The following is an 11,939-nucleotide window of genomic DNA, read 5'->3' as shown; positions in this document are numbered from 1 at the left end:
CATTTTACAAAAAATGAATGTCTGATTCTTAAACCAGGGTTTAAGATACCTGAAGATATGGTGTTAATGCGCACTCCTCGTGAAAACGATCTTTATGTACTAGACATGGGCGTTGCAACAACGACAGATAAAAAGGCACAATGTTTTGTGAGTATGACGAAGGCAATAGAAAAAGAATCCATCATGTGGCATCGTAAAATGGGTCATATTCACGTGAGAAAGATGAACTTTTTAGTTCATAATGATCTTGTAGACGGTGTTAATTTGAAAAGCTTCCATCTTAACGATGACTGTATTGAATGCAAGAAAGGGAAGCAGACGAAGAAATCACAACCGAAAAAGCTCTTGAACTCCATCAGATTACCGCTCGAAAGACTCCATATGGATCTATTCGGACCGGTAAATGTGAAAAGCATAAGTGGAGATCTATATTGTTTAGTTGTTACTGACGACTTTACAAGATTTTCCTGGGTGATGTTTCTAGAGAGAAAAGACGAAACGTTTGATTCTTTGATGAGGTTATTTAAAAAGATGGAGAATCTTTGCAAACTGCCGATTAGAAGTATTCGAAGCGACAATGGCATAGAATTCAAGAATAACCGTATGCTCGAATTTTGACATGCAATTGTTTTAGGCATTTGAGTTAGGACATCAATAAAAGGAATGTTGACATGCAATTATTTTAGTAGACTTTCGAATTTTGTGAATTGCTAATTGGTCTTTTGACGAATTAACCTACCGGGGTACGGAACTCGAGGAGCCTTGGTAGGCTCCGGTGATGGAGGGGAATCCTTCTCTTGTAGAGGCGGTGGTATAGTCTCCTCTGTAGGCGGTGGCACTTCCGTAGGCCCCACGGTGCGGTTTCGTAATGTGATGAGATGGACTTACGCTTTTGGGTTTGTTTCGGTATTGCTTGGTAATGCGCCTTGTGGTCTCTCGGAAAAATTTTGGGCTAGTTGACTTAATTGTTTTTCTATATTTTGAATACTAGCTTGTTGATTTCTAAAATTTGATTCTAATTGTAGAAACCTTTCCGAGTTTTTCTTTTCAGTGTCGGAGATAAGGCGAGATATAGTATCTTCAAGCCTCTCTCGTCCACCTTGTTGTTGAGGGAAATTTTGTGACTCATTTCTTGGTTGTTGAAAGTTTGTTCGTTGGTTTTGTTGGTTACTACTATTGCCGGGTTCTCTCCAACCAAGGTTAGGGTGATTTCGCCATCCTTGGTTGTAGGTGCCCGTTGGAGGACCCGACGGCCTAGGTCTATTATCAATGTAGCTTACCGACTCTTGTTGATCGTCTGTTTCTTTCATACAACTCCAATTTTCATGTGGCCCACCACACCCTTCACAAGCCATAACCGAGACTGTTTTTGTCATTTCCAATTTTTTTATTTTCGAAGAAAGGGCCTCGATTTGGGCTTGTAAAGAAGTGCTTTCATCAACCTTATGGGCGCCCGGGGCAATAGATTTATTGCCTCGGGGAGTGTGCCACTGAAAATTGGTTTGAGCAATTTCCTCAATTTGGTTATATATTTCATGCGGGCGGCGATTACCTAAAAGTCCCCCGGAGCTAGAGTCAAGTGTCTGCCTTGTGTGTGGCAACAACCCATTATAGAAAGTGGATACTTGTTGCCATATCACAAGGCCGTGATGTGGACACTTTCGCAATAGCTCCTTGAACCTTTCCCAAGTTTCATATAAGGATTCCCCGTCCTCTTGTGAATATGTATTAATTTCAGTCATTAATTTAGCCGTTTTAGCGGGGGGTAAATACTTATATAAAAATTTTTGGGCTAGTTCATCCCAGGTGTTTACCGATCCAGCTGGGAGGGCGTTAAGCCAAGCTTTTGCCGGTCTTTTAGTGAAAAAGGAAACATTCGAAGGCGGATGGCGTCATTTGATGCTCCATTGATCCAAAAAGTATCACATATTTCTAAGAAATTAGTAATATGTAGATGGGGATCCTCGTCTGCAAGCCCATGGAAGGTTGCAGAGTTTTGGAGCATTTGTATCAAATGCGCCCGAAGTTCGAAGTTATTGGCTTCAACATTCGGTGCATTGATAGCGGCGCCGAGGTTACCTACGGCGGGTCGTAGATAATCCATGAGGGTACGTTTGTCCGCCATTGGAAGTGGATTTCCCGAAACCTTCTCTTGGTTTTTGGCTTTTAGTCTTTTTCTGAGAAAGCGTTCGGGTTCTTCTAGAGGTTCTTTTATGTCCTTATTAGAACTGGAGCTCATACACTACGTAGGGGTGGCGTCTGGTTCCAAGTCCTGCAATAAAACAAAAAAGAATGCGGGTCAGGAGGTTCACCACGGCCCCGTACTCAGTGAACACGGCCCGTGGTCGGAGTTACAGTGATTGTTTTCCAGATCCCAGTTACTGGAGAGTTGGACACGGCCCCGTGTTACACCGACACGGCCCCGTGGTCAGCCTTCTGTAACTTGGAAAACTAAAAACTGCCAGTAACAACGCTGGGCACGGCCCGTGTCCGACCAGGCACGGCCCGTGCTGAGCTCTGCAGAAGCTGATAAACTAATAAAATCTAAAAAAATTAAAAAGAAAAATAAAAATATGATTAGGCCGTTGATTCCTAATTTTCTTAAAATCCTTGTGTCCCCGGCAACGGCGCCAAAAACTTGATGCGTGTCAGTGTGTATATATTTTAGATGTATATTTTAAGCTCTTTTTACACTTTTAGCCAAGTTTTAAATTTATAAAACACGATATTCACTAACACTAAACACACATATGGGCAAGTGCACCCATCGTGGACGTAGTATAGTATTGGTAAGATACCGAGGTCGTCCAAGGACACAAGAGCTTTTAGTACCGGTTTATCCTCAACGTCTAACCAAATCAAAATGTTTAGAAAAGATTTTTAAACTAAGAAAATAAAAACTAACTAAATGCTGAAAAATAAAATAAAAATAAAAACAGATAGACAAGATGAATTACTTGGATCCGACTCGTGTATTAGTATAACCTTTGATTATTTTCGCACTTTTGCACTTATTTAAGAGATTATCTTAGTTATTGTAGTAGGCGCCTCTTTTGAAGGCGACGTTACCCTCAACCCAGTAGTTTGAGTCAGCAAGGATACAATCCTAAAGGGTCGGATTATTGAAAGATAATGAATTAAGTTATTAATGCAAATTATGGTAGGCCCCTCTTTTGGAGGTGACGTTACCCTCGACTAAGTAGTCTGAGTCAGCAGGGATACAATCCTAAATAGCCGGGTTATAGTATTAATAGTAGTTAACTTATGAGGGGGTCAAAGAGTTTGGATCCCCGCCATCCAATACCTATGGGTATTGAAGGAGATCCTACTAAATTTGACCCAGGTCCCTTGCAGGACCTCTAAACGCTGAACAAGGGCAAGACCCTTACCAAACCGTTCCCTTAACCCCCGACCAGGTAGCCAACATACCTCCATATAGACCGTGGAGATATGAATGGTGAAAATCTTTTATTTTATATAGACAGTAAAATAATGCCAAGACACCACGGACAAACGATAAGGAAGACTCACCTTCAACATAAGCAACTAGTTATTAAAGTCATTAATACAAAACCAAATAAAAAGTGCAAAAGATTAAAAATAAAAAGTATTATACTAAACACTTGTCTTCACCAAGTGATGTAAGAGACTTAGGCAAACATGGCCTTGATTGTCAAGAACTCTTACGATCAATCTTGGATCCTGAGACGACTCACACACTCTATGATGGACAATGGATAATGGTGTTATGGTGGTGGTGGGTGGTGGATGAAGTGTGAGAGAGGTGGTGTGCCAAGGGATGAGTTGCAATGAAACCAAGCACTCCTATTTATAGGCTGAACAGAAGGCTGGGCACGGCCCCGTGCCTGTCTGACATTCTCTCTCTTCATTAATTGTAATTCGCAATTACAATTAATGCGCCTGCAGTACTTTCGCCACGCCCCCGTGTTCACTGGGCACGGCCCCGTGGTGGGCAATAGAAGCTTCTACTGGTTTGTCTTTTCTGCTGCTTCTTGGGCACGGCCCCGTGCTGGCTGAGCACGGGGCGTGTTCAGTCTTCTGCCTTCTCTATTTTGCTTGGGAGGATGCTGTCGAGGGGTCGGGCAATCCACTTATGTTCCTTTTCTTGTATTTATGTTAGATTTAGCTGTCTTTTTGCTTCTTTTGTTAATTTGAGCTCATTTAATCCTGAAAATACAAAAGGAAGACAAAAACACTCTTTTTCCAACATTAGTACTTAAAAAGGGTAAGTTTTATGCCTCATTTGATGTAATTTATATGTTGCATTTTGCACACATCACACATGCACGAAGCATGTCTTCCAAAGTCTGGATTGTACGCTCACTTTGTCCGTCCGTCTGAGGATGGTAAGCCGTACTGAAATTTAAGTGCGTGCCCAACGATTGTTGAAAACTTTTCCAAAAATGAGATGTGTATCTAGTATCTCTGTCGGAGATAATAGACACAGGTACGCCATGTAGAGATACAATCTTATCTACGTACAATTGGGCTAACATGTCGGAGCTATAGGTCTCCTTAATGGGTAGGAAATGTGCTGACTTAGTCAGTCTATCAACTAGCACCCATATAGTGTCATTTCCTTTCCTTGTCTTCGGCAATTTGGTGATGAAATCCATCGTCACCATTTCCCACTTCCACTTGGGAAGTTCAGGCTGTTGCAGCAAACCTGGCGGCTTCTGATGTTCAGCTTTAACTTGCGCACATGTCAAACATTTAGCTACATAGGTAGCTATAGACTTCTTCAAGCCTAGCCACCAAAAGTTTGCCTTCAAATCCTGGTACATCTTGTCAGCTCCAGGATGAACAGAGTATTTGGAACTGTGGGCTTCCTGAAGGATAACTTCTCGAAGTCCTCCATAAACTGGAACCCATATTCGTCCATTTAACCTTAAAATTCCGTCCTTGCCATAGGATAACTGTTCTTCAGTTACTCCTAGCTTTTCATTAGGATAGTTAGCTTCTAGTACAGCTTCCTTCTGTGCAGCTAACAACCTTTCATTCAAACTATTCTTTATCTCAATGCTCTTGGCATTGATTCTTATAGGCTTCACCCTTTCCTTTCGACTCAAGGCATCAGCAACTACATTCGCCTTGCCAGGATGGTATCTTATCTCACAATCATAATCATTTAAAGTTTCCATCCATCGTCGCTGCCTCATGTTCAAATCCTTCTGGTTGAACAGATGCTGGAGGCTCTTATGATCAGAATAGATCACACACTTGATGCCATATAAATAGTGTCTCCATAGCTTCAGTGCGAATACAACGGCACCCAACTCCAAGTCATGGGTGGTGTAATTCTTTTCGTGCACCTTTAACTGTCGTGAAGCATAGGCAATAACCTTGCCTTTCTGCATAAGCACACATCCCATCCCAGTGTGTGATGCATCACAATATACTACAAACTCTTCTATTCCATCAGGCAATGTCAACACAGGTGCATTGCTTAGCTTCTGCTTAAGGATATCAAAGGCTTCTTGTTGCTTTGGTCCCCAATCGAACTTAATTTTCTTCCTAGTCAGAGAAGTTAGGGGTGCAGCAATCCTTGAAAAATTTTCAATAAAACGCCTGTAATATCCTGCCAATCCCAAGAAGCTGCGAATTTCCGTGGGCGTTTTAGGCTCTTGCCAATTCATGACAGCTTCCACCTTAGCGGAATCCACTTGGATACCATGCTCACTAACCATATGTCCAAGGAATTGGACTTCTCGAAGCCAGAATTCACATTTCGAAAATTTGGCGTAAAGCTTTTCCTGTTGAAGTAGTGAAAGAATGCATCGGAGATGCTTCTCATGATCAGCTTGGTTCTTTGAGTAGATGAGGATGTTGTCAATGAAGACGATGCCAAATTTGTCCAAGTATGGTTTGCAAACACGGTTCATGAGATCCATGAATGCCGCTGGTGCATTAGTGAGCCCAAAAGGCATCACTAGGAACTCGTAATGACCATAATGAGTCCTTAATGCAGTCTTGTGTACGTCTTCATCTCTAACCTTCAGTTGGTGATAGCCTGACCTTAAGTCAATCTTGGAGAAGTAACTTGCTCCTTGAAGTTGATCGAACAGATCGTCGATCCTGGGCAATGGATACCTATTCTTGATATTGACCTTGTTAAGCTCACGGTAGTCGATGCACAGACGCATGGATCCATCCTTCTTCTTGACAAATAAGATTGGTGTTCCCCAAAGAGACGAACTAGGTCTAATGAAACCTTTGGCTAGCAATTCATCCAGTTGTGTTCTTAATTCCTTCATCTCTGTTGGTGCCAATCTGTAAGGTGCTCTAGCAACAGGTGCTGCCCCAGGGATAATGTCGATTCTGAATTCTACTTGCCTATCTGGTGGTAAACCAGGTAGTTCTTCAGGAAAAACTTCAGGGTATTCGGAAATGACGAGGATATCTTCGATCATGGGTTTCGGCTCATCAATAGTCACTTGTGCCATGTAGATGACACAACCCTTCTTCAGACACTGAGAGGCCTTGAGCATAGATACTTGCTTCGGTAGTCCATACCGGGTATCTCCCTGAACGGTAAGTGACTTACCAGACGGAGTCTTGAGCACTACTTGCTTCTTATTACAGACAATCTGGGCCTGGTTATGAGATAACCAGTCCATACCCAAAACTATGTCGAAACCGGCTAACTTCAAAGGAAGTAGGGACAAAGGAAAAGAGTGGTTCTTAATGGATATGAAACATCCATCTAATATGGTTGAGGCGATTTCTAAGGTGCCATCTGCTAACTCCACCTCATACTTCACACTTAAGGTTTTAACAGGCAAATTCAGCAATTTGCAAAATTTATTATCTACAAATGATTTATCAGCTCCTGAATCAAAAAGTACTCTTGCATAGACATCATTTATGAGAAAGGTACCTGTGATCACGTTATCATCCTGCACAGCTTCCTTTGCATCCATTCTGAAGACCCTAGCATTAGTCTTCTTCCCCTCATCAGCTTTCTTTGCATACTTTGGGCAATTTGTCTTTATGTGCCCCTTTTCGTTGCAACTGTAGCATGTTGCGTCTTTCATCTTCTTGCACTCTAGGGTTTTATGTTCCGTGGACTTGAAAATCCCACAAGGTCTTGTCTGAGATTGGGATCTTGAGTCAAGTCTGCATTTCCCAAAGTGGTATTTCTGACAAGTCTTGCACTTGGGCTTATCTCCAGATTGGTGCCCATCTTTCCTTGAACCAGATCCTTTCCTGTGGTCATTGTTTCCTCGGTGCTTCTTATTTGATCGACGCGAGTTGTCATCATCATCATGCTTCCTCTTCTCGGCATCCTTGTTCCTCAGCGATCTCTGCCTGACCGCATCCAGCGTGAGGGATAAGGTTATATCAGCTACTGACCTGAATGTAGCTGGCCGAGAGGCTTTTACACTTGCCTTGATCTCCGGAGCTAAGCCCCCTATGAAACGAGCTATTCTTTTGGGTTCCGGGGTCACCAGATAAGGAACCAACCTTGACATCGTATTAAAGCTCGTAAGGTAAGCTTGGCAATCAAGATTCTTCATGACCAATGACAGAAAATCTGACTCAATCTTCTCTACCTCATGCTGAGGGCAGTAGTTCTCTCGGATGAGGGCAACAAATTGTTCCCATGACATACTATACAGTGGAGCCTTCCCAGTAGCCTGAATCAATGATCTCCACCAGGCTAAGGCCTCACCTTTGAACGATTGAGACACATACTTTACCACATCCTTTTCAGCGCACCCGCTGATATCAACCACTGTGTCCATCTCATCCAACCAAGTCATGCAGTCAATTGCTCCTTTCTCCCCAGGGAAATCCCGAGGTTTGCATGAAACAAAGTATTTGTAGGAACAACCCTTATCACGGGGTCCCTGATTTAGCACAATACCTTGAGATGGGATACTATGATGGTTTGAAGAGTGACGCTCGTCATCATCTTTCTTCGGTTCTTCCTTCTTGGAGGGAGGCTTGCTATGCGCCCCAGAATGAGTCTTGGGCTTAGAATGCGGCGCGGATAGAGTCTTACTCTGAGTACCGCTCGACTCGCTATACTGCCTATCCAAGGCTTTTGCAACAACATTATCAATTAAAACTTGTAGTTCAGCACTCGTTATATTAACCCGAGCATCATTCTGGTTCTCCTTTGGGTGACTATTTATTTCATCCGAGTCAGCCATTGTATCTTGAACTATCACATAAGATAATGACAAAAATTTATTTGGGAGTTTATTATGGAATTGCCCTTATTGGGTAATTCATTAACCATGGTAAACATAGACCATATTTGGTTAATTTGTTACTCACATTTATTTAGGATTTTAAAGTAACTTATCCTAATTATAAACAATATTATTAGTGGCATAAAAGCCTAGTCACAGGGACGATTTAAATTATAAGCCATGATTTCAGAGAATCAAGGCATGAAGGTTTGAACATAGTTCTTTACCTTTTCTGACAGGCAGTCATAGACTACTACTGTCTTTTGTCTTATATAACAATGAGTATGGCCTGTAGGCACTATACTACTAACATATGATCATCTTAATTGATGATTTAAACCCCTGATTTATAGATCATTAAGTGAGGTTTTGAAATCCTTTAAAGGATCCTTATATAAGAATGACGTGTGTGATTTTAACGAACCACGTCTGCCAGGAGTGTTAACATGTTTCTAGAGGTTAACAGAGATCTAAATCCTTTAAACAGGTTTTACCATCTTGGCCAAGTCTTATAAAGACATGTAAGCTAGGTTATACCTTTAAGATTCTTATTTAATATATATGATAGGCAGATTATTTTAAAAGAATGATTTTGATTTATTTATTTTATATATAATGTACATAATGACAAAAATGAATTTCATAAACGTACCATTCCATTAAAACATAAAAAGGATTACACACTGCCCTAAACGGGACTTTTAATAGACGAATTACCTACGCAGAGGTTAAACTAGAAAACAAGTCCACGCAGGGACCAATACTAGGATAGATGTCCACACAGGGACTGAAAGACAAGTCCACGCAGGGACTAAAAGACAAGTCCACGCAGGGACTAAAAGACAAGTCCACGCAGGGACTAAATACACACATAAATGTCCACGCAGGGACTTGATTGAAATAGGAAATACAATAATACATATAGAGATTAATGATCCCTTTTCTTCTTTCCTTTCAACAGGTTTCTAGGCCCTTAAGGAATCCACGGTTGTTCTTACGTTCTTCTTCAAAATCTCGTTCTAACCTGTTTAAACGGTGGAGGATTTCTTCCTGCTCCGGTGGGAAAAACGTGGCTGCTGCGATAGGTGCTGAGCCGGAGGTCTAGCAGGTACTGGATACCCATGAGTTGAGTATCCCATTCCCCAAGGAGTTCCATAAGGTCCTTCAGGATGAAGGGCGTTGTAGTTTGTCGCCGCTTCTATGTATGGGTCGACACCAATATAGTTGTAGTGAGTGTGAGCTGGCAGCTCAAACGGGTTGTACGCTGTGGAACCGGCGTATGTAGGTATCGGGTTATCATAACCAAATGGTGGCGGAGGTGGTGCAACTGGTGCAGAATTCACCTCTGCAGCTGGCTTAGAAGGTCCACCCATTTGTGGATCTTCATGCATTGGCGGATAATGACTGCCACTGGAGTGTCGAGGGGTGCTAAAATGAAAATCCCCTCCGCGAGTGGACATCCGCGCGCCTGATCTCCTACGCCTTGGAGGATCTGGAGGTGCTTGATGAACTGGCGGCGGTGGAGGCGGTGCCACGAAACGCGAATCCTCGGAGGGATCCTGCTGCTGCTGTTGTTGTTGCTCATGAGGCGATAAATGGTGAGAGAGTGTAAAGTACCACTCACACTGGTTGAATCTTGCTTGGTAACTGTCTGGACCCTGATAGGGTGTTCCATGGAAGGATGATCCATCAGAGATCTCGATTGGATGGTTGGGGGTGCCTCTTGCAGGTTCGACGGGATCCGTGTCCTCGTCCATGTCCATATTGTCTTCTGAGAAGTGGTCCTCCGGTCCCAATGGGCTAAAACCCACTGGTTCTTGGATAAAGTTTGTCGGGTTGAACCGGCCCTGAAAGACAGGAGTAGGGTCGCCAAAGGAACGGTGCGAAACGGAATGCTGGAGAGGTATGAATGAAGGTTGAGGGTTATCGGGCTCGTTCTCCGAGTTCGGCCCAAAAGAGTGACGGTAAGAAGGTGTTGAACTGTGAGAGATAGACCATCTAGCGGGCTCAAAAAGGTTCCTCCTGTTTCTCTGAGGATCGGCACTCATCGTGCTGGCAGGAGCTCGCATGTGAGAAGGCCCGGCCTCGTGATCGTTGTGGGTAGTGATTGACCCTTTGCCTCTTCCTCCTCTTCTGATTTCCGGTGGCATATTTCCTGCTTAAACAATTGTAATCAACAACAAACAATAAAGGACAAACTAATGCAACAATTCGAATTCGTCCTAAGTTCTTGTGACTCGAGTATGTGCAATTGTGTCATTGAGATTAAACACATAAGGATAGTGTTTAATTCACTCAACGTTGGCTCTGATACCAACCTGTCACACCCCGATTTTCACACGTTTCACCGGTGGGCCCGGTGGGGATTACTGTGACGTAGTTGGTAACATTACAGTCAAACAACACAATATTTAAATGCACAGCGGAAGAAAAAGATAGATATATTTCAACCGAATGTTATTGTAATATCATGTATCACAAACAGTCGAAAATAATCCACAGGGGGATAAAAAATAAATAGGAATTATTGTTCAACAGTTGATATCCAAGCTTGCGAGACTTATTGTAGACGCTAGGAGAAAGCCAGCCTAGTTCGCATAGTACCTGCACTTAACCTTTTTGGGAAAATACGTCAGTTTACACTGGTAAATACATTCAACCGAAACTTTTGAAAAAGGTTTACTAAAATTGATTTGAATGCACGTGACACAAACTTTTATAACTTGGGATAACTATTTTAATATAATACTTGTAAACGAATTACATGTTTCTTATGCGTTCAGTAGCCCGTACCATAGTCCGGGTTAAAGATCAATAGACACACCACATTATTTATGTATTCATTTATGCACTGACGGGTGTACGCCTACACCTCGCGCTCAGGTCGTGGCCATCTCGTAAGATGATGCCAAGGATATCCGGGACATGGTCATTAACTCCCCAAAGGCTTTAAGAAAACAAAACATTTTAAAACAAAGCATATCAATGATTTAACCTCTATTCGATTAAAGATTCAATGCTGGACCAAGCGGTATTTTATATACCGTACCCCAAGCCCGTATAGGGAAATAAGTTAAAAGTATTTACCTTTGCAAGTATCAATCACAAATAGCAAGTGCGGGTAGCTTTTACTGGGTCTCCTATTTTGGAACGAAGGTTTATAATAACCTATTAGAATCCTAACGGGTCTTTAATTAAGCCTAAGCTTAGACCAGTTAGTTTTAACGAAAGATACGGTTCGAACGCACGATTAAGCGAAGACTGGAATAGAATGTGTTTTAGTCCCGACAAGTTTAAAGACTTGCATAATATGGGTAAACTAAACACCTTCTCGATTTTGAGATAAAAACGATAAGGTTTGACCTGTTTCGGCTAATTTATGCAAACTAGTTACATAAACCGAACCGAACGCGCGAGAGGCGTAACGGGTAACCATAAGAGTCTTATACAGGTTTCCTAAGTCAATATGCTCTAAATATGTTGTGATATCAGTAGGATACCTTCCATTATGCCCAAAACGAGTTTAATCTTAATATAAGCCCCGAAGGGGTATTTTGGTCATTTTAAAGATTATAAAAGAGATTATTTATAATTCTGATGTTCGGGTCTAAAGTAATCAGTAAAACCACCTATTTTAATAAGTTATATCAGTAGGTAGTGAACCTTACATGACAAAATGGTTTTAAACTCAAACTATGCGTTTAATACACGTAAAAAGCC

The 11,939-nt window shown here is 42.0% G+C and overlaps 1 non-coding gene across 1 annotated transcript; it reads left to right on the top strand.

Annotated features, from left to right (window-relative positions):
* The first annotated feature begins 1,641 nt into the window (after positions 1-1,641).
* Positions 1,642-1,748, top strand: LOC118491888. The gene has a single exon (XR_004892333.1). It is a non-coding gene; the product is annotated as a small nucleolar RNA R71 (small nucleolar RNA).
* Positions 1,749-11,939: the final 10,191 nt, after the last annotated feature.

Source organism: Helianthus annuus, chromosome 4, assembly GCF_002127325.2.
Source record: "Helianthus annuus cultivar XRQ/B chromosome 4, HanXRQr2.0-SUNRISE, whole genome shotgun sequence".
NCBI lineage: Eukaryota > Viridiplantae > Streptophyta > Magnoliopsida > Asterales > Asteraceae > Helianthus > Helianthus annuus.
This window is presented reverse-complemented; position numbering and strand designations above follow the sequence as displayed.